The 22,207-nt window shown below is 40.4% G+C and overlaps 1 protein-coding gene across 7 annotated transcripts in view; it reads right to left on the bottom strand.

Moving 5' to 3' along the window:
- dab1a (DAB adaptor protein 1a) overlaps nt 1–22,207 on the bottom strand; it is a 233,661-nt gene that overhangs the window by 137,079 nt on the left and 74,375 nt on the right. The window contains exons 1-2 of one of the 7 annotated variants that reach the window (XM_085152582.1): nt 17,142–19,909; nt 1,482–16,653 (exon numbers count right to left, since the gene is read on the bottom strand). The exons of the other annotated variants lie outside the window; for them this stretch is intronic. The gene's annotated coding sequence lies outside the window, so the exon portion shown is untranslated. Of the gene's footprint in view, nt 1–1,481; nt 16,654–17,141; nt 19,910–22,207 lie in introns of those variants that run through there. 7 annotated transcript variants of the gene reach the window in all.

Raw genomic sequence — 22,207 nt, 5'->3', positions numbered from 1 at the left:
AGGCATTTCTCAGTGTGATGTGAGCTAGCATTCCGGTACATGAAGAGAGAGATGAGCTGGAAGTGAAGACAGTTCTGAAAAGTCTGCCGTCTCTGCTCCCCACTATCTGTTTACACACACTTATTCACTCTCCGAACTGCTGCTGTCAGATTCAAGACTTGTTCTTCTGAAATGTATGTTGTTGTAAGGTACTGATCCATCCAGTCAGATATTCCAATTGATGTCTGGGCATTTTCAAACTACACAACTGGTTTGTAATGGGTCCCTGAGGGCTTTGCGGTCATAAAAAAAAAATAAACAAACAAAGAAAGAAAAAACATCAGCACTCAGAAAAGCATGATTCAATTCCAGTCAGGAACGATAAAACATCAACACTGGAGGTATGAGGTTTTTGTCTGACAGCTGCATCATGATGCAATGTTGCTACACCCACTGCTGTTCTGTAGACAAAGCCAAATCAATCAGATTTCCACAGCTGGTGTTAGATCAAGTAATGCTTCATTTCTCACAGTCACAGAAGCTTGGATCTGCAGCTCAGTCTTAAAGTATTCATAGAGGCAGAAGACCAAACGGGCCTTTATATTTATTTATTTATTATTCTGTGCCACCTGTGTGTTTCATAAAGAGTAAGCCAATCATCAAACACGGAAATGATCGGGAACCGCAATTAATTGTTTTCCCGAACATCTGAATGTGGTCAAAAAAAAACAGAAATCACACTGGGATCTTCAAAATGAGAGAGGGAAAAACAAATACACAGAACATTCAGAAAAATAATGAGTGTATAAGCAAGACAGATAAAACAAACACAAGAGTTGCACAGCCACAAAAAAGTTCATACTGTGCAACAACAAATTCTCCCCCAAAATGTCTACTCAACACAAAAAGCAGAAGCAACTCCCCGTAATGTTTTAGATACAATCAGTCCCATGCACTGCATTTATTACCCGCAGTGTTCCAGCAGAAGACTCAAGCTGAGACAGTATATTCCAGCTCTCAAATCTCCTGAGTTCAGCACCAAGGACAGCTTCTCTGCTGCTGCCTGCTAAGAACATTTCCTCTTTTTGAGGATTTGTAGAGGCCAGATAGGCTTATTTATAAACTTGAGAGCCTGGACAATATGGGACTTTGTGAAGTGAATTACATTTTCCAGCATGACTAGTTCTGACTTAAAGCCGGTAAATGTGGCATGCAGGGGAGGTTTTTTCCAGTGCAAAAATGAGAAATTTAGAATTACTTTGAGTCTCATGTGATTGTACTGAAAACACACTGTTACCATAAAATCCTGCAAGAAATACTGATGGCCACTCTGGAGCCTATACCACAATTTATTTATTTATTTAGTTTAAAAACAGCCCAAAGAGGACATATTAGAGATTTGTGCCATTCACACATACTACCACAACAAGTGTTTGTTTAGGATCAGTCACAGCGTACAAGAGTGGGAGTGGTAAGAGAATTAGTGATAAGAAGATGCTCACCTGCTCCAGCTGTTCCAGGAGAAGCAGTGAAGAGAAAAGGAAATAGTAGGTGAAAAAATAGGTGATGCATCTAGTGTCATTTCGGCTCCAACAGCAATAATTATTTACTGACTCATTATTTGTACACTACAATTTGTCAGACACAAACAGTGCATCAAAACAGAAGCTGAAACTTGTAAATATTTGGTAGTTTTGTTGGATAAATGACTGCAGTAATTAAAAGATCATGTAAAATATTCTGTCAACCTTATTGTTTGTTGAACTGTTTCAGTACAAGTATGACTGCAAGGTATAGATATACAGTTCATTAGGTACACCTGCTCAACTGCTTGTTAATGCAAATATCTAAACAGCCAGTCACAAGGCAGAGATTTCTTTAGACATGAGGACATGCTGAATTTCAAAGTGAGCATAATAAAGGGAAAGTTACAACCAAGGTAGGCAAAAGAGCATCTCTGTACTTGCATTTTAAACAAATTAAATCTTTAAACAGCAGAAATTTACAAAGACTCACCAAAATTGGGCAACAGAAGATTACAAAAGCATCGCCTGGACTAATGAGTCTATGCTACATTCAGATAATGGGATCATAAGGAGGCATGAACAACATGAAGGCACAGATCGATCCTGGGTTCTACTGACAGTTTAGGCTGCTGCTGGTGGTGATGTGATAATGCGGAGGATATTTTCTTGGCACACTTTGTGCCCTTCAGTACCAACTGAGCATCGTTTAAGCATCACAGACGGAGTATTTTTGCTGACCCTGTCCATCCCTTTTTGACCACAGTTGACCCATCTTCTGATGGCTGATTCCAAGAGGATAACGTGCCATACCGCATTCAAAATATCTCGAAGTGGTTTCTTGAACATGACACTGAGTTCAATTTACCCAAATGGCCTCCTCCATGAGCAGATCTCATTTGATGTCATAAGATGTGCAGGCGAAAAATCTGCAACAACTGTGTGATGCTGTCATATCAATGTGGACCAAAATCTGAGGAATATTTCCTTTTTAAATCTATGCCACAAATAAATAAGGTAACATGGTGCACCTAATAAAATGGCCAATGAAGGTATATGCATTTAATAATGAAATCATACATAAAAAGCTCATTCACGGGTATTAATGCGGTCACCCACAGAGGAGAGCCTGATAGAAATATTCTCAAAAATGGATGAATGCCAGAACTGCAGCAGAGGTACATTATTCCCTGAATCACCCACTCTTTACACTTATGCACGCATACACACACACACACACACACACACACACACACACACACACACACACACACACTTTTTGCCACACGTTCTTCCACATACTCATATGTTCACATTCTCACAAAAGCCTAAACGCATACTCATACATACCCACAATCAGTCATCCACTATTCCACTTTGCTGAAGCCATAAAAGTGTGCCCTTTCTGCGTGGCGCATTGCCAGCCACTAACAGCACATTACCAGTGTGTGACCCCTGCATGTGCTAAAAAAGGAAGTGTTTAACCTACTACCCTTTTCTGCTGATGTTACCTATCTCCTCCTATGTTGAATAAGGACCATGCACAGTCAACGCCTCGCTTTATTTGTGAGGAAAATGTCGAAAGAATGTGGCAGTGCGTCTATGAAAATTACGGCATTTGAAGCAGCACGTGTGCTCCGTTGACTCCCATGCATCCTGAAAATTCTATATGTTTTTTTTCTAAGTGTGTCTTTCTATTCCCATCTGCAAGATGCAATGGATTCATTCCTGCTGTGGCGTTCTATCAGAGAGAACATCAATCTGCTAGAGTGACATTTAATCCCAAGCCTGGGCAGGTAGAGAAACACACATATATTCACATGGCACACAAAAAATGCACACAAAACAAATAGGCACACACACGTAAACACACTATCAGGAGCTTGAAACTCACACACAAACACAAATCAAAAACCAGAGCTTAAACCTGCGGACTCTGCGTGAACACTGTGGATCCTGCAGTGCGATGAGAGAATGTGAACTCAACTGCTACAGGAAGACAAGCTCTATATTCAAGAAGGAAAAATAAAGCTATGAAAAAAGACAGAGGTAGAAGCTTTGAGGGAAAATGTTTCCCGCATCAATCTATTGGTTTAGACTTTGACAGAATGGCTCAGAGACACAGGTGGTCAAGAAGAACAAGGGGCTGATGTATAGATGTCTGTGGTCTGTTTTTCACTGTCAGCTATCCACTGAACGCTTCAGCCTGCAGCTTTCCCATCACACTGCTCGGCAGCCACACCCAGGTCTCCACATCCCAACATCTGTCAAGACCATTTTCACCTGTTTTTACTTTTCTCATTTTTTCTAGCTTGTCTCCTATATTCCATCTCTATTGTCTTGGTTTTTAAGAGGAAGTCATTGCAATGTCCTCATTAGTTGGTTGCAATTTCTCCAAAAGTACTTAGCGTTTCCCTCCACTGATGATCACTTCTTTTAATGAGGTCATTTTGAGAAATCCTTACATCTAATTATATGTGTGGATGTTTTTGCACTTGCTGCAAATCAATGTGCACACTTATTGTATCGCTGGAATAAATGACAATACTCCTGCAATCATTAGCAGATGCGCTGACAATTTGCTTGTCACAAAGAGAGAAATAAAGGAGTAAAAGAGCAGAGACATGAAAATCTGTTAAAATATGAATGAAAGCACAAATGCAAAGGGAGAGGAGCTCTATCACAGAAGGGCGCAAAACCAGCAGGGCTCTGAAATCAATTTTAATTAGTACTTCGCATCACCTAGAGTCATACGTTTTTGACAGCACCAGAGAAAGGTCTGTCAGAGAGCACGGCCTCTGTTGTCACACGCGGCAACCTCCTCACTGCTCCCCTCACAGAGCTGCCTCAGTAGCAATCCAGTCGTTGTCATTTTGAAGTCTTTCACCAGCAGAGGTGAAATTAATTAAAACGGTATCACTGTAGCCCTGTCATCAAGATTTCATGTTGATGGGGACCAACAACTTGCTGTATAAACTAACATGTCTTTTTAAACTGTCTGAGCAGTCATTTTCAGCTGTGGATGATCAACTTGTATTCAGGTAGCTTCCAACTCTCCCCAAGGATCTCTTCTACTAATCCAGAACTGTCTCAAGGATCTTTCTGCTGCCCTGTTTATGTTCTCGACGCTCTCCTCTCTGCAACTCAAGTGTCACCGTGCTAACTAAAGGTTTTCAAAGTGACAACACTCTACAAATTTGCATAAAACCTCATGGGCTTGTAGCTTCATGTTTCCTTTCCTTCTGAGGTAGTGGGTCAACAGGAAAATACAAGGTGTCGTCTTCTCAAAATGTAACTAATCATCAGGACTGCGAACTCCAAATTTCCTGTAGCGGAAAACGACCTAATGTGCTTCAGTCAAAGTGTTTTAGTATGAATATGAAACTTATTTTGTAGTTACACAATTTATAAGTTGTCAGACAAATGTCTTGTACATAACATACAATATGCTCTATATATGCCAAAAAGAAAAACAGATTTTTTTTTAAAGCTTTCCTCTGACAGATTAGGGAAAACATCTTTCACAAGCTGGTTGTAAAGGTGGCTTATTTGTGATCTGAAAAATGCTGCTTTGACTTGACACACAAAGCTGCCAATCAGCTTTCCTCTGCATGGAAAGAACACACGAGGGAAGAAAAAAGATAAGGTGTCAAAATCAGATCATAGTTACCTTGATAAAAGCCCCAACCAAACAACAAGTTGAGCATCTAGTGCTGACTGTCAAAAGTGCTTATGTAAATCTACCACTTGTTATTGTAAAAAACATATATGGTTTCATTTTTTCCATATTTAGTGAGTTACTTTTGTTTATCCGAGTTGATTTTTTCTATCAAAGATTCGAGATCCGCTATATGTCGTACATCATGTCCAATAAATATCTGCAGAGGACTATATCACAGTGTGATTGCAACGCAATTAAAAACACTGACAAGGCAGAGATGTGTGATGTTTCCCCCGTAGAGTGACAGCAATCCGACTGTGGAATCTGTTCCACTGTGAGGAGTGACACATCACATGATTAGACAGCATGCTTGTGGCAGCTGCCACAGGTAAACACACGCAAGCTCGCACACACACACACACAATGAGTGAGAGAGTAGGTTTGGGACTAGTTCTCCAGCTGAGTTACAGCACAGTGTAATAAAGGGAAAGCTGCAGGCGGCTCATTCCAACCCAGCAAACTCCCCTTGAACATACACAATACTAAGTCATTACTAATAAAGTCTCACAACCGAGACACACAGACCTACTACAAAACTCCACAGCAGCTAACATTTCATTAAAGGGCAGGTGTCTGTGTGTGTGTGTGTGTGCCAGAGAAAGAGAAAGAAATTCTTGCCCTCAGGCTTTTCCTCCGATAAACAGCTGCATTAAAAAGATTTCACCCTCATGGACACTCGTAATGATTAAAAAACCTACAGACACACATGTGTAGAGACACATACACACATGAATAGCACAGAGGGTTAACCCAGAAAAGACAGGTCTAAGCACGTGTTCTCATTGGGAGAAACCATTACTGGTGTGCTGTTAGGTATCTCTACAACCTGTGATGTAAATACCAATGCTTGATTGTATTTGTGTAGCATGCTTATAAGGAAGGCACCCACACTTTTAGATGAATTAATAAAAAATAACATCGATATAAGAAATAACAAAGCCATTTGTCGCCTCTCCAGTCCAGAGCAGAATAAGAACTAGTGTCTAAAAATACAGAGATTCTCTGGAGAGGACTATAATGGCCTCTAGGACCGCCATAGCAGTGACCTAGTCAGTCTGTCGGTGGGGAAACTCACAGGAAAAGCCTGGCCTGATTAGCATCACTCTGAAATGAGAAGTTCGGTGCAGGGTTTGTGCGTGAATGATAAAAATAAAAATATAAAAATGCTGAAATACGTGAATGGGAAACGCTAAATACAGATCTGCTGAGGCTGATAAACACAAAGTTTCACTGGCTGCTGCCAGTGGGTGCAGACGACAAGCCGAGATGAACATGCAAACCGGCTGAATACAAACAGCCAGTAATAGCATTTATGACAAGGGGGAAAAAGTATTTAACGCATTTTCAAACACACTCACGTAAGACTATAGACAATACTATCACAGACGAGCCCTGATAGTATTCATGAACCATCTATTTAGCAGCCATGTATATGTATGAAGTGGGGGCAGAGAGACTTTGGGACAGGGGAGCCACTGAGGAGGACATTTAGACTCTTTATAGAGACTGTCACCAAGGTCCAATCCCCCACATTAGGGACAAAATAGTCTTTTTTATTGTCAGCGTTTCATTTCAGCTATCTATCGAAGCAGTTCAAGCTTATATGAATCACTGTCATCTTTAATCTCCGTCACATCTCTGGAAAAAAAAATACGGTAAGTACCAACACATTGTTTACCCCCCCCCCCCCCCCCCCCCGAATTCTCACACATATTCTTTTTAAGCAATCACACAAGCCCTCTATTAAGGTGTTGTTAACACTATGTAACACATAAGCACTTTGTCGTGTTGTTTACACACTTTTTAAAGACGAGGTGCAAATTGAAGTGGCGCTGCTTTTTCTCTGCAAGTCTGGCACTTTCTATGAAAACAAAAATGAAACAGCTAACACATCTGCGATTATTAGCTTTTGTGGGACACAAAACACGGTTAGCCTGAGATGTTCCACTAAGCCTCAAAACGAGGAGATCAGAACACAGAAACATTTCATTAAAAAAAAAACCCTAACACAACAGAAATGAATCCACACGAATCAAAGCACTCTGTTTCTCTGACTTTTTCTATCGCACACAAATACACACAAGACATTTCCACAAGGCATTTGCATATCACCAGTCTATTCAGGTTCTATTTCAATATGTTCCTCTGGAAGGGTCCTCTTATTCCAAAGTGGTCCTTGTTGCAGAGCAATTAGTCTATGAGCTTTTAAAAAAATGGACCGCATGTCATCTCTGCTATTCATCCTGCGTGTTTAGTTGTATTAAAATACACTTGAGATTAAATTATGCTCTTTATTTCCATTTTTTTCTACGCGGACTGACCTTCAAATGTATCATCACAGATCAGAGCCCAAAGCTTGATAACATTAATGCATCCTTTTTGGCTATTTGCAAGGAAATTACAAGCAGCACAATATTAGAGAGAGAAAATGAGATATATAATGAAACAGTGATCCAAAGTCTGTGACAAATTTGCTAGGGCTATTTCAATCCCTTCAATTTAGTGCTAGAAAATAAATTGCACTTTAAGTTGTATTGGCAACAAAACAGATATCCTCTATTTCAATTTATTTACTATGCTCTGAGAGTAAATAAACATATTAAAAAATAGTCCCTGCCAGCCTTTAGAGGTTGGACTGTCCTTCTCTAAAATAACATTTTTAGGCTGCGTGCTGTAAAAAGTGTATACAGTCACAATAAAAACCAAAGCACACCATTTATCAATTCTAAGGTTTTACACATCAGGACATACAACAATTATTTTCTGCTTACTACATCTTAAAATCTGCTAATTATCCTATGTTATTATTTATTTAACTAAATCAAAATGCAGAAACAATATGTGATAAACTAAGTATGCCCCATGAGTCATGCTTATAAAACCACCTTTAGCAGTGATAACTTGAAGTAGGTTTCAGTGAGGTTTGCAGGGGTTTATGCACAGCTCCCTTAAGGTCGTGCCACAGGTTGAGGTCTACAGTTTGACTAGACCATTGGTAAGACCTTGACTCTTCTCTTTTGCAGCCATTCTGCTGTTTTCTTGATTTTCGGGTGAATTTGCAGGGATGAAAAACTCCAGGAAATTTCTTGAATGCTTACTTGTGAATAATCTTTCTCACTGTAGAATTCAAATTGTTTAAAAATGGCCTCATAACTGCTTCCAGACTGTTGTGTAGCAACAAATGCTCTAAGATTACTGCCGATGTCTCTCCTTCTTGGCATTGTGTTAACACACAACTGAATGTACCAAGCCAGCATTCAGATACTTTTATGGAGGCAATCATATTTTCTCCTGGTTGCTACTACCATCTTAATTCCTATGAAAGCAGTAATGGTGTATTTAGCTTTTTTTTCAACAGACAGTTTCTGCATTTTAGCTTTTTTGGCTTATTTGGCTGTTGCAAAGATACTAATATGTAGTTTTGTAGTTTGTCAGAGGTTGCCTTAACCTCATTATAAGACCTGCATAGGACGAGATGATTTTTTTATTCCCTGATATGTAAAACTTCAAAATAAAAAGTGGGTGGAATTTCATTATAATGACTGTTTAGCAGTATACAGCCACCAATAACCTCACCTCTTACTCCTTTTACCCCATCGCTATTCTCTGCTGGATCACAAATCTGCTCCCCATCTCAACAGGCAAATCAATACCCAGAGGAACAATTAAAAATCTGACTCCAGCATTTAGATGAGACCAGTATGTAGCTCTAAGAGTGTGCTGCTCTCACTGCACCCCTGACCCCTCAACCCCTGCCCTATGATCTTAATCCTGATTGGCTGAGTCTGTTAAATATAAAAACCTTCCCGCACAAGAATGCTTACAGAGTCTATGCCAACACTCTTTCACATCCACACTATAGTAGATTCAATTTATTATAAGTTACAGCCCTTACATTTCCCCCAGTTTTCTTTATTTGACTAGTTCACATTTTTTGTCAACACTTTGCGGTCTTTGGGTATTTTCATTCTTATATCATATGTTAACAAAATAAGATAGAGTGTAGCACAACATTATATACCAGGTAGTCCAACTTTAGTAACCCTGCAAACGCCACTGCTGTTTAGTTTTCTGTCATTTATGTTGGAAGTGGTAGCAGAGCTGTACGTTTTAATTAGTTTCAAAAATCTCTCAGTCAGAACATGGTATGTCATGTTTAGGTGGAAACTAGCGAGCTAACTTCCTGTTAACTTCTAACTCCGTTAAATTTAATCAATTCTGTTTTCATGGATGCATGGATGTTAAACTTAATTGTTACACCCGATAAAGCAGTTTTGGACCCAGATTACTCCGCGAAGCTCCTCGCTACGGCAGCCGTAATGCTCTGACAATCCATCAAGCTGTGCGGCTTACCAAAGCTGTACTAAAACATTTTTAACAGATTTCTGCACGCCCAAATCGGTTCGAGGTCAGTAAGCACAACCAGAATTCATACATAAGGCACACTCTCGATTTTTGAGAAAATTAAAGGATTTTAAGTGTGGAAAATACGTTATACAGAAGAAAAGAATATATCGTGATATATATCGTTACCGCACATGCTTCAAATTATATCGCGATATGAATTTTAGGCCATATCGCCCAGCCCTAGGCTATAGGATAATTGCTAACTGCAACAACAATACGTCGTTCAAGTGGAACAGCAAAGCATAAGTACAAACGCCAAGGGGGTTGTCACATGATTCGGAAGGCATTGTGGGCATTGTAGGCATTCTGGGCTCAGCCAATCAAAGCCAGCAGATTTCGTTACGCGGGCATTTTGCCGTAACGTGCAGTAACTTGAATTTTTCGTTAAATGGGGTATTCGTAAGTCGGGGTTCCACTGTATTGCCTTTTGTAAGCTAAGCTCTGTGTTCCTTGGTAAGTTTATTCAAATAAATACAATTTGAAAAAGTTAAAAACACGATACACTATGAACAGCATAGGGAAATGCAGCTTTGTCTGTGATAATATCTGCAGATGAACAATAAGCTTTTCATTTACAAACCAAAAATAATTTTTGGGACGATGACTTAGAACAAAAGGAGCATGTCCTTCAGCAACTTTGTTCATTTCTCCAAGGTTGCCCACTGCAGTTTTCAAAGATTTACTTTATAAGGCAGTATTACTTTGATTTGCTTCGTTTTCAAGCTCATTACTGCATGTTAGCATTTCACAATTGGAAAACCTAATTATTTGAGAGAGCTGAAACCAGGAACCATGTATACTGTAAAAATGTTTTTAAAAGTAGACATTTGGTATAAAGTAATAATCAATCAACCAATTAAATACCTGATACTTTTATGTCCATATAGCCCATTAGTTTCAGAAAACGTTTTCTACTGTTCCAGCCATAAGCATTATAACTGCACGCTTTGTAGTGACATTATTAGATACTACAAAGTTTAGTTAACTTTAACTTTGGCCTCCTTGTCTTTGTTTAGGTGTCTCATTTCATTCTTAAGTTGCCTTTCATGTTCTCTCCATCTCTATAATTCCCATCCAATGAAACAATGAAAGGCAAACATATAATAGGTCGTATTTACACTAAATTTTACATTTTCTTTGTTCTCTAAAAATGATGTTCGTTTTTAAATACATGAACTGAATCTTCATCTTTGCTTATCACCTTCTTGATGAGAGGGGGGTGATGTGCTGCAACATTATCAGCTGGTAATTGTATAATAATAATAATGTGTATGTGTTAGTCCCCATAGGGAAATTGCTCCTCTGCATTTAACCCATTCACCCAGTGAAGCAGTGGGCAGCCACCAATGCAGCGTCCGGGGAGCAGTGTGTAGGGACGGTACCTTGCTCCGGGGTACCTCGGGGTAACCGTTCAGTGGAGTCGAACCCCCGACCTTCCGATCATGGGGCCACCACTATACCTACTGAGCTATCCCTGTGTTCCTGAATCAGTAATAAAGAGGAACCACTTTTGAATCACAACATCCTGCTTTTAAGAGTAATTTCCATAGCATGTTAACACATTTTAGGCATTTACATAATTTCACATTATTATATCCCTGGCCAAAAGGGACATAACTGCAACCAGGGAGGTGGCTTTGCCATTAAGCATTTGTTGTTTTTTTAATTGTAATATGAACAGTTTGACTATCAGGACCTGCTTATCCACCGACTTGTTTATTCTGCCTGATTCTTAAACAAATCCAGCACCTTTGCAGTCACAAGCCCACAATCACATACATCTATATACATGAATGCCCACAGAGATAGTCTTGGCATATTGGCGAATCCTCTCATCTTCTTACACAATTGATCTAACCTATGTGTACCCGCACTCCCCCAAACACACACAAGCTTCCACGCACACATTAGTAACTGATGACTTGGTTCAGGTGATGCGAGAGTGGCTGGGATAATCCCAGTACCTTGTGTAGTCTCATGGGAATCGCAGAGGTAGCTGCAAACAAAGTGGCATAGCCCTCACATAATAGTGCTCACATAAGATTTTTGTAAACACAGACATAAAAGAAATAGACAAAAGTGTCAAAGGTGAGGATGCAGTATGGCGTTTTCTGTTGGGGAGGATAGAAGAGTGCAGAACCAATAAATCTGTTGGCGGTTTGGCTGTCTCATCCTCCTAAAACAGGCACTAAACACAACACAATACACTGGCGCACATACAGTCGGTGAGCCTTTCTCACTGCATGTCTCTCCAAGGACATGTAACTGAATCCATCTACTACGAGCTTTAGATGTTACAAAACATGCCGTAGCCTTGAAGCTCATTGCTGCATCCTAATAACCAGCTAATCCAATCAGATCGGGCTAACAACAGACGAGTTTCGGGGCAAAACTTTGATGCTTTGTCTAGCTGATTTCGACTCGTATCGCTTGATGAGTAGGAGAGAAGGCTAATGAACAGCTACTCAAACTAAGATAAATTCTTCTGTCTCTCACACTAACTGATAGTGCATACATTGTAATTTATGTAATATTCTATACCGTTCAAGCAAGGCAGAATCATTAACCGCACCATTACACCTAAAGATAACACGGACAGTTTGGTTCATCCACCAGTCGTTTGCCATCTGTCTCATCGGGCTCTGTGGAACATGTACACACACAAGAATGCAGACATTTGTTTATGCCTGAGTTTGTGTTTATGCGTGTAAACACTTATGCATGTTTAAAAACGGCACGCAGAATTTACCAGATTTTCTTTCTCCGATAGCGTGCGCCTGTGTGTGGTTTGTGTAGAAATTAATAAAACAGAGCAACAAAATTTTATCTGCTGCTATTTGGGATGCCCATCTGTTAACTGATCCAGTCATAAAACGCTTCCTCTTTGACATGCCAGAACACAACAACAGGAGAACTGAATATGGAAAGGTTGCTCTCCGTCTCACCCTCCCTGCTCATTTTTTCCTCCCTCCTCCTCTCACCTCCCATCATTGACGGACATCCTCTGTTCAGAACTACTCTATCGACCTGTAAGTTGATGAGGCAGTACTGGCTACAGCCCGTGCACAATGAAAGACACACTATAAAATACCACACAATGTAGCAGGGAACCAGCTCCGGTAATAGCTTTGGGGTAGCAAACACTGAGCACGCGCACATACACACACACACAACAAGTACGCTTCACAGATATTCATAAGGATGCAATGGCAATTAGATTGCTGTCAGTGTCGATGAGAGTGCCTTTCTTGAAGTACAATGTGTGGTGCAAGAGAGGAGATGAGATCTGTCTATAAACCAGTGAGGGGAAGGATTAAGGAGAAGGGAGGGGAGAGGAGAGGCTTAAAAACAGGGGTGTATAGTGAGGGAGGGACCAAAACAACACTAGAGATGTGGAAAAAAAGGAAAGTGATAGAAAAGAGTGTCTCTCTGTTGTTCAGACAGGTAAATTTGTCTCCTACGCAGAGCCTTCACAAACCCAGTCAAAAGACTTTCTATTGACCTTTATGGTTCCTATAGCAACACAGAGCACAGGCCAGAAGTCTTATTTAAAGTAATAAATACAAAAAACCCACTTCATGTTTTACTGATTGAAATGGAAGATTATATGTAAAGATGAAAATACAAGGCTCTGACACATGATCTGACCTGTTATACTAGCACCTTATACCATTGACAAAAATTGTGAGAGCCCCAAAAAACAGCTATAACTTTATATCAATTATACTATGACTAACGCTCACTGTATTCACTGATTTCTAGCACTGTTTGTGTGGGGGTTTTTTTTAATAGAAATATTATCCTGTTGCTGCATGCTGGTTGGAAATGCTCAATGCAATTAATACTAATTTATGGTGGTGTCAAAGACTGTATCTAAAAGATGGACAAGTCCACTCTAACATTGCCCAAACCTTTGTCAACTCTCGATTGACAGTTGGTGATTTTTTGGTTAACCAAGTTGATGCTGGTCTTTCTGAGAAACGAGATACTCCATATTCGTACACTAGCACTGTAGACACATCCAAAATTATATCCTGCTTCGTGATCTGTTCAACAACACAATTTAAAAAATAGAGCATTATGTGCCAGTTTATTCACTTTCTTAAACGCTTATCTAATTTAGGATTGGGAGGGCGGCTGAAATTGTGCAAAGGAGGGGTACACGTTAGACAATCTGCCGGCAAAATGGGCATCATGTTGGATTAAAACAAGCCACGAAACTCTGAAAATGTTTACTGGAGTTATAAATCAAGTGAAAAGTGGTCATCAGAAACAGGTTCAACTGGTACTTCTACCCCAGCTTCACTTTTCTGACCCAGAAGCTACATCCATGGGAATTTAGTTGCTGGAGAACTGTACCCATTCTTGGAAGCAGTTCTCCAGTAAGCCAACGGTGTGCCCTCTGTGAACAATGATGGGAAATTATGTCTACTATTGATTGCTTGAAAGGATTCTATAACCAAAAAGAGAGCTCGCTATGAAGAGGAAGAACCGCAAAAAGAAAAAGCAAAGAAAAGGAGAGGAGAGGACTGGTAACAATAGATATTAAAATTCATTTATACTCATATTGTATGTATTTATGCACTTTGCAGCATCTTTGAGGCTTGTGATGCACATATACTACATCAACATCGTTCATTTGTTAGCATGTTACAAGTCTAAAACTCAAATTTGTGCATATAGTCAAACTTATATAAAGATGACTCTCTTTCATGTCCCTTACATCAATCTCTGATTTTAATATAAAATCTAGTTTCCTGTAGCAGTTTGCTACTTAACTTTGGTTCTGAGCCTCACTTTGATGCCATGTTCTTTTTAACAGCTGATTTAAACTTCAAACATTGTTTGGGTAAAGTTAATGAGATGCAATAAAGTAAAGCAGCTTAATCCACAATATGACTCTCACTATCAAACTGAAGTGGAGGAAAATACTTTACTATAATTGGTTCATTAGAATTGGCTGAGGCAGTTGGATATTTTGCACACAGCAAATAATCCATCGGGGTATCCATGTGCATGTGTGTGCACATGGATGGACACACTAATGTGCAAGTATGTGCTGTATATAGAACCACACAGAGACACACATTAATACTTCAAAGGGTTTGGATTTTATAATCCAGTCTCTTGTTATAAGGAAAGGCAGTTCTTGCTAACGATTATTTTACACACATGCTAACTCTGATACATCTGGTCGCGTTTATCTAAACCATTATGCTTGATGCATATGAGAGATTAAAAGCAGCTTAAATCTTTGCAGCATGTGAAGTGAATATGCATCTGATTTTCAGTAAAATGGGAGAAAATTATAAGGATACGTTTAACGTCTGCACTGTGAGGCGAGACTTCATTTGTATCAGAGTCAAAAGAAGCAAAGACACTCAGGATTCAGCTGTTCCCTCTCATACATGCTCTAGGGGTTATTGTTGACATCCTCCTGTGAATTAATTCGATTTCAAAGACAGCGTTAGCATTGATGAAACTGGGTTAGCATCGACGTTAGCATTCAACAGAGAACAAACGTCATGATTACCAAAGCACAAGCTGCAATTGCTAACCCCATTTAGATATACAAGGGCAGCGCTAACCTCATTCAGCAGCATTATAGCAGCTAACCTTATTCAAAGTGAACCTCACATCTTTTAAAACCATTTAAGCATCCACACGAAGTTTGCTAATTGTACTCGGGGGCTTTTTAAATGAGAACTTCTAGAGAACTGAGAACTAGTTCAAATTGATGCAACTAGATGTTTTTTTCTGTTTCCAATCCCTCAGATAAATTAATAATAACATTTCCTGTATCTGCATCTGGGTTTTTTGTTTGTTTGTTTTTTTCATATCAAGCCAAATCTACAGAAAAGCACAGACACTGAGAACATATCATTACATTCAAGTACCACACATACACAGCTTGGTACTTGTCTATTTCATTTCCGACTGCTTCATTTTTTCCCTGTTTTACTTTCCCACTTTTTAAGTCTCTTATCTTTTTATTCTCTTGCACTCTCCCCCCCCAGTCTTAGCTTCACATTTTTTACATTTGAGATGACTTGGCATTTGGCCAAAATGATTGCTTTTCCCATTTAATTCAAGCAGCCTCTGTCTCTTCCTCTCATGCTCCCCATCCCATTCACATTCTTAGAAAGACACACATGCTGTCCATAGCTATTTCTGTGGTGCCACATTAGGAAGTGACTGTAAAATATTAACAAACAAGCCCACATAAAACACATAATGTGACACCATCCATTAGTCCAGGAAAGGAAATAAATGAAAGAGAAGCCAGCAGAAGGCATATAAACGATGAAACCATTTCTTTTTTTTTTTGTTTGATTAATACACAGACGTGTTTATCACGGCATTCTTGTTCTTCTCTGACAAGTGGTTTTGTCATGTTCTTTTATTTCCTTCTCTACACTGACTCTTATAAACTCAAGGGGTCTTTGTGTGTTTTGTAAAATCCCTAAGAGGTATCACAAGACTATCCAAACATATAAGACACCCTTCACATTTATTGCAATAGTACATCTAAATTGTACATTTTGACCTCCCTACTTCAACTGAACTGTTACTGGGATAACTGTGAATTATCCACAGCCACAGGGACCAAATTGGCAGCTCATTCAAAGCTTTTTATTGTTTTTGGACTTCATCCAAGCATGAATCACAGTTCAAAACAATCGTTATTTAATCTGTACATTCATAGTCAAAACATGCTATTTTAGCTCTTCCCTTAAAGCCAGCTTCCTCCTGAATTAGAGACTTTCCTAGGGTTTCTTTTCATTCTGAGAGGCAAAAAACTAGTAGATCATAACTGGTATAGAAGTTCTAAAAGTTAATCGTCAAACTATTAAATTACATATTTTCTCTGTCTTTATGGGAAATGGTAACCTGTCAAATCCATATCAGACATGTTAGGTCCTCAATCCATTCCTGAATGTAAAAAGATTGTTGCACAAATTACAACACAATTGAACCTCATTACTGTCAATTTTATTCTGTTTTAAAATGCATTTATACCATCTTCCTGTAAGTAAGTAAGTAAAATTTCTTTATATAGCACATTTCACAGATAAAAATCACAAAGTGCTTTACAATAAGATCAGACATACAAGTTAAAATTAATTAAAAGCCCGTTTGTATAAAAATGTCTTCAGCTGCTTTTTAAAGGAGTCAGTAGAGTCTAGACAGCGTAAAGACAACGGCAGAGAGTTCCACAGCCTAGGTGCCAGTGCCTGAAAAGCCCGATCCCCACGTGTTTTAAACCTAGTACGTGGGACCACCAGTAGCCTCTGACCTGAAGACCTAAGTGCTCGAGATGAAGCATGAGGTTTCAACAGGTCAGAGATATACTAGGGAGCTTCACCGTGTAGAGCTCTAAAAGTTACAACTAAAATTTTAAAATGAACCCTAAAATTTACAGGCAACCAATGAAGAGAAGCCAAAACTGGAGTAATGTGTGACCTCTTATTTGTACCAGTTAAAAGTCTTGGACCATAAGCAGAATGGACCTTCCTGGACCATAAGCAGAATATTTCATGACAGTGTGTAAATAGATTCGTCAAGAAAACTGTATTTCAATTTGTGAGCATGACTTACTGTCTACTGACTGTGCATAAGGTGTCCTCTGGCACGTGACACATCAGCTGTAGCTGATGGAGAGAGAATAATGATGATAATCACCTAAATTTTTTGAACATTTTTGCAACAGAGTGCCTAAAGATATTAGTTAAAAAGGGTTATTTGCTAAGTTGCCTGTCATGTGTAGACACAACACTGCCTCATTCCTTGAGCTAGGTGCCTTTTTAAGCTTGAATGATTCATAGATCAGTGTTAGTTTAACAAAAAATAAGGGAAAAAGTAGCCAATGTCCAATGAAAGACTATAAAAGACATCCAGAAAGCTCTGAGAGCTGTTGTTCAAGGGCACTTTATTTAAATTACTGGCCCCTTGGAAGCAAAATATAAAGAAATAAAGGGTGGTTTAATACTTTTAGACAGTACTGTATGTCTAAATTATATGACATGGCCAGAATCATAATAGGGATTCTTTAAACTTCCATATTAGATGACTAACATGGCTGGCTTTGTAACCCTGTTTCCAGGCATAGAGCTCGGCTCTGTTGTATAGACACACCCTTACCTTAGGTTCTCCATATAATTTGATTTAGCAGCCCTGTGATTGGATTAAAAGGCTGACATTGTTGTCCAACCTGTAAAAGTCATGTCCATTAATTTGCTGCACACACACACACACACACACACCACACACACACAAAATGAAACATTTTCAAAAATTATATGATGCCAGTGATAATCTTAGCTTCATCTGAATAATCCCCCCTACATGGTTGCATATTAATAATATTATTATCAGTAATAAGAAATATTCCAGTGTGGAACAATACTCGCACGCCCACCTTTAATATTTACCTTGACCTGAATGCAAATGTATTTAGATCAAGGTAATTTCTATGGTTGCAGGTTGTACAGCATGAGGCCTGGGTGATACAATTTCACTGAGGCTGATGATTCCATGAACTGCTATATAGCATGATGGCACCTTACACTTATTATTACATAAAAGTGATGTTTAAATTACTAGCTATTTACTCCATTATAAAAAAAATTCTGATAGCACAATAAACCTAAAATTGCTGGAGTCATAGGAATCTAGCTAGCAATGGGGTCATAGGACAGAAAAGCTTTGCCTATAGCAGCCTCAGTCTGTTCCTCGACAATCAGTGTCTCACCCATGACATGATGATTAGAGGCAGCTGCATGTAAACAAGTGACTGGTGTCTGACCCAATCATCTCTGCTCACTGTCCTCCTTGCACATAAACATAAACAGTTGAGCATATTGGAACAGCACAGGCTAAACAAGACAGATGCCAGTTGGACAAATGAAACAACAGCTATTTTGAGACAGACAGTATATAACAGTCACATCTATTTCTGCTTCTCTTCTTGCGCTCTCCCTCCGTTTTCTCCTCTGATACACAGTCTTGGCAGTTCACCCCACCGCAGTCTCCCCTCCCACTGCTTGACAGAAGAAGAGTGGCAGCCATTTGTATTGCCGTTAATGTGAGTAAAGGCGTGCATACTTGTGTTGGAATACATGTTTGTGCGTGGCATACGCACTGCTGTAAGTGCATGCGTGCAAGCGCATACGTTTGCAGTGCCATTAGTGAGAACATCATTCAAGCATTATATCAGCCCCCAGGGCCACATGAATAAGGGTTCTGTAGATTTAACATGGTGCATAGAGAGAAAGACACACATACATAAAGAGCACCTGTCAGACAACTTGCGGTGAATTATTTGTATGCCTGTCTGTTTGTCTAGGTATGCAGTGCTGTATTTACTCTTTTATAGATTTCTCTTTTTTTCACATTTCACAAAACGTGCATGCTTCAATTTTTAAAAACAATATTAGATGAAGATAACACGTTTTCTGGAATGTTTAGTTCAATTTCAACAACCACACCCTGGCCTGATCACTACCAGACCTACTGAATCAAGAAATAGAACTTGTATAATCTCAAAAGTCAAAGGAGCTTGCAAAGAAAAGCGTCTGGACTTCTTTAAGTTACTTGAAGACGTTTCACCTCTCATCCGAGAGGCTTCTTCAGTTCTAAGGTCAAATGGTGGAGAGTCCCAGATATAACCCTAGTGGGAGTATCCCCCCACAGAGGGACAAAAGGACCCCCTGATGATCCTCTAATCGCCTGAGCCAAGGTGTGGAACTGGGTGTGGGTCCCAATCAGCCAGAGTTTCGGGTGATTTCATTGTGAAACCTGGCCTCACCTTATCATGCGAATTCCTGAGGTCAGATGGCCCAGGGTGTGAGTGGGCCTTAAGGCGTCTGGGAAGGGATCTCAAAACTGGATTATAGATGGCAGAGAGTTGGTGTCGTAAACCACCGCCTCTGTTCAAAGATGGTCGCTCACAGTGGACATAGATGGCTTCTTTCACTCCTCTTTCAAACCATCTGTCCTCTCTGTCCAAAATGTGAACATTGGCATCCTCGAAAGAGTGTCCTTTATCCTTAAGATGCAGATGGACAGCTGAGTCTTGTCCTGTGGAGGTCGCTCTTCTGTGTTGTGCCATGCGCTTGTGAAGTGGCTGTTTGGTCTCTCCAATGTAGAGGTCTGGGCATTCCTCGCTGCACTGTACAGCATACACCAGAAGAAGACAGTCAGGAGAAATGGGTTAAGAACTTTTCAGACAGGAATCTCACTGAACCTGAAAAGAGAGTATTAGCCAAAGGTCTCAATTTTGCCATTTCTCCACAACAGTTGCCCATAGTGGACCTCATCACAGCCACAGAATCTGCCATTTGGATTAATAAATTATCACAGACAGAAGCAGAGCAAATCAGGATGAAAGTCTCAGCCACCCTCTCCAGTGCCAAAGTCCCTCCGTCCAACCTCACAATACAGGAAAAGAAGGCCGTCGCTTCCCTGAGCAAAGACCACAACATCACTGTTTTACCAGCGGATAAGGGAAGATGCACCGTGGTCCTAAACACTACAGATTACCATACAAAGATCACTACTCTCCTCAGTGACAACAATACCTACGAAGCCTTAAAGCGAGACCCCACAAGCAGCTACAAAAAGAAAGTTATAGCTTGCCTTCAAGACTTGGAAAAGGACAAAATCATTGACCGCCTTACTTATCACCGCCTTTACCCAGGGGATGCCATACCCTGCATTTACGGACTTCCAAAAATCCACAAGGAAGCTGTCCCACTCAGACCCATAGTCAGTAGCATAAACTCAGCCACTTATAACATTGCAAAACACCTTGCTACCATCCTTGCTCCTCTCGTGGGGAACACCCCACACCACATCAAGAACTCCACCGACTTCACTGACAAGGTCCAGAAACTTACCCTGGATCCAGATGAAACCATAGTGTCCTTTGATGTAGTCTCTCTCTTCACTTGCATACCCACCACGGAGGCAGTGGAGACTGTCAGAAAACGACTACAAGAAGACAGCTCCTTGGAGGACAGGACCAACTTCACACCCAATCAGATTTGCACACTGTTAGACCTCTGCCTCACCACTACATATTTCAAATACAACGAAGGCTATTACAGACAAAAACATGGCTGTGCTATGGGCTCCCCCGTGTCACCTATTGTAGCCAACCTTTACATGGAGGAAGTGGAAAGGAAGGCTCTTGGCTCTTTCAAAGGAAGAGTACCCAGCCACTGGTACAGATATGTAGACGACACCTGGGTCAAAATCAAGACACAAGAAGTGGAATCCTTCACTGCGCACATCAACGCTGTGGATAAAAACATCAAGTTCACCAGGGAAGACACGAAGGATGACTGTTTGCCTTTCCTGGACTGCGCTGTGCACATTGAAGAGAATGGCAACCTCAACATCGAAGTTTACCGGAAGCCCACACACACGGACCAGTACCTCCTGTTTGACTCCCATCACCCTCTGGAACACAAACTTGGAGTAATTAGGACCCTACACCACCGGGCAGAACATGTTCCCTCTAAGCCTGAAGGGAAAAAGAAGGAACACACACATGTAAAGGAAGCACTCAAAACGTGCGGCTATCCTAAATGGGCGTTTTTAAAGTCAGCAAAGAGGCACAGAAAAGAAGATCAGACACCAGCGAGGGAGGATAAGAAGGACAGGCGCAACAACATTGTCATCCCCTATGTAGCCGGTGTATCAGAGAAACTCAGGAGGGTTTTCTCCAAGCATGACATCCCGGTGTACTTCAGACCCAGCAACACACTCAGACAAAAACTGGTTCACCCGAAAGACAAAACGCCAAAACACAGACTTAACAATGTGGTGTATGCTGTACAGTGCAGCGAGGAATGCCCAGACCTCTACATTGGAGAGACCAAACAGCCACTTCACAAGCGCATGGCACAACACAGAAGAGCGACCTCCACAGGACAAGATTCAGCTGTCCATCTGCATCTTAAGGATAAAGGACACTCTTTCGAGGATGCCAATGTTCACATTTTGGACAGAGAGGACAGATGGTTTGAAAGAGGAGTGAAAGAAGCCATCTATGTCCACTGTGAGCGACCATCTTTGAACAGAGGCGGTGGTTTACGACACCAACTCTCTGCCATCTATAATCCAGTTTTGAGATCCCTTCCCAGACGCCTTAAGGCCCACTCACACCCTGGGCCATCTGACCTCAGGAATTCGCATGATAAGGTGAGGCCAGGTTTCACAATGAAATCACCCGAAACTCTGGCTGATTGGGACCCACACCCAGTTCCACACCTTGGCTCAGGCGATTAGAGGATCATCAGGGGGTCCTTTTGTCCCTCTGTGGGGGGATACTCCCACTAGGGTTATATCTGGGACTCTCCACCATTTGACCTTAGAACTGAAGAAGCCTCTCGGATGAGAGGTGAAACGTCTTCAAGTAACTTAAAGAAGTCCAGACGCTTTTCTTTGCAAGCTCCTTTGACTAAGATGACCTGGATGACTGAGAACCTTCACAGACATATAATCTCAAAAAGCAGCACATTATGCCACAATCTAAAGAAACAGCTGACAAACAAAGTTATTGACATCTAAC

The sequence above is a fragment of the Neolamprologus multifasciatus genome, chromosome 23, assembly GCF_963576455.1.
Source record: "Neolamprologus multifasciatus chromosome 23, fNeoMul1.2, whole genome shotgun sequence".
Classification (NCBI taxonomy): domain Eukaryota; kingdom Metazoa; phylum Chordata; class Actinopteri; order Cichliformes; family Cichlidae; genus Neolamprologus; species Neolamprologus multifasciatus.
This window is presented reverse-complemented; position numbering and strand designations above follow the sequence as displayed.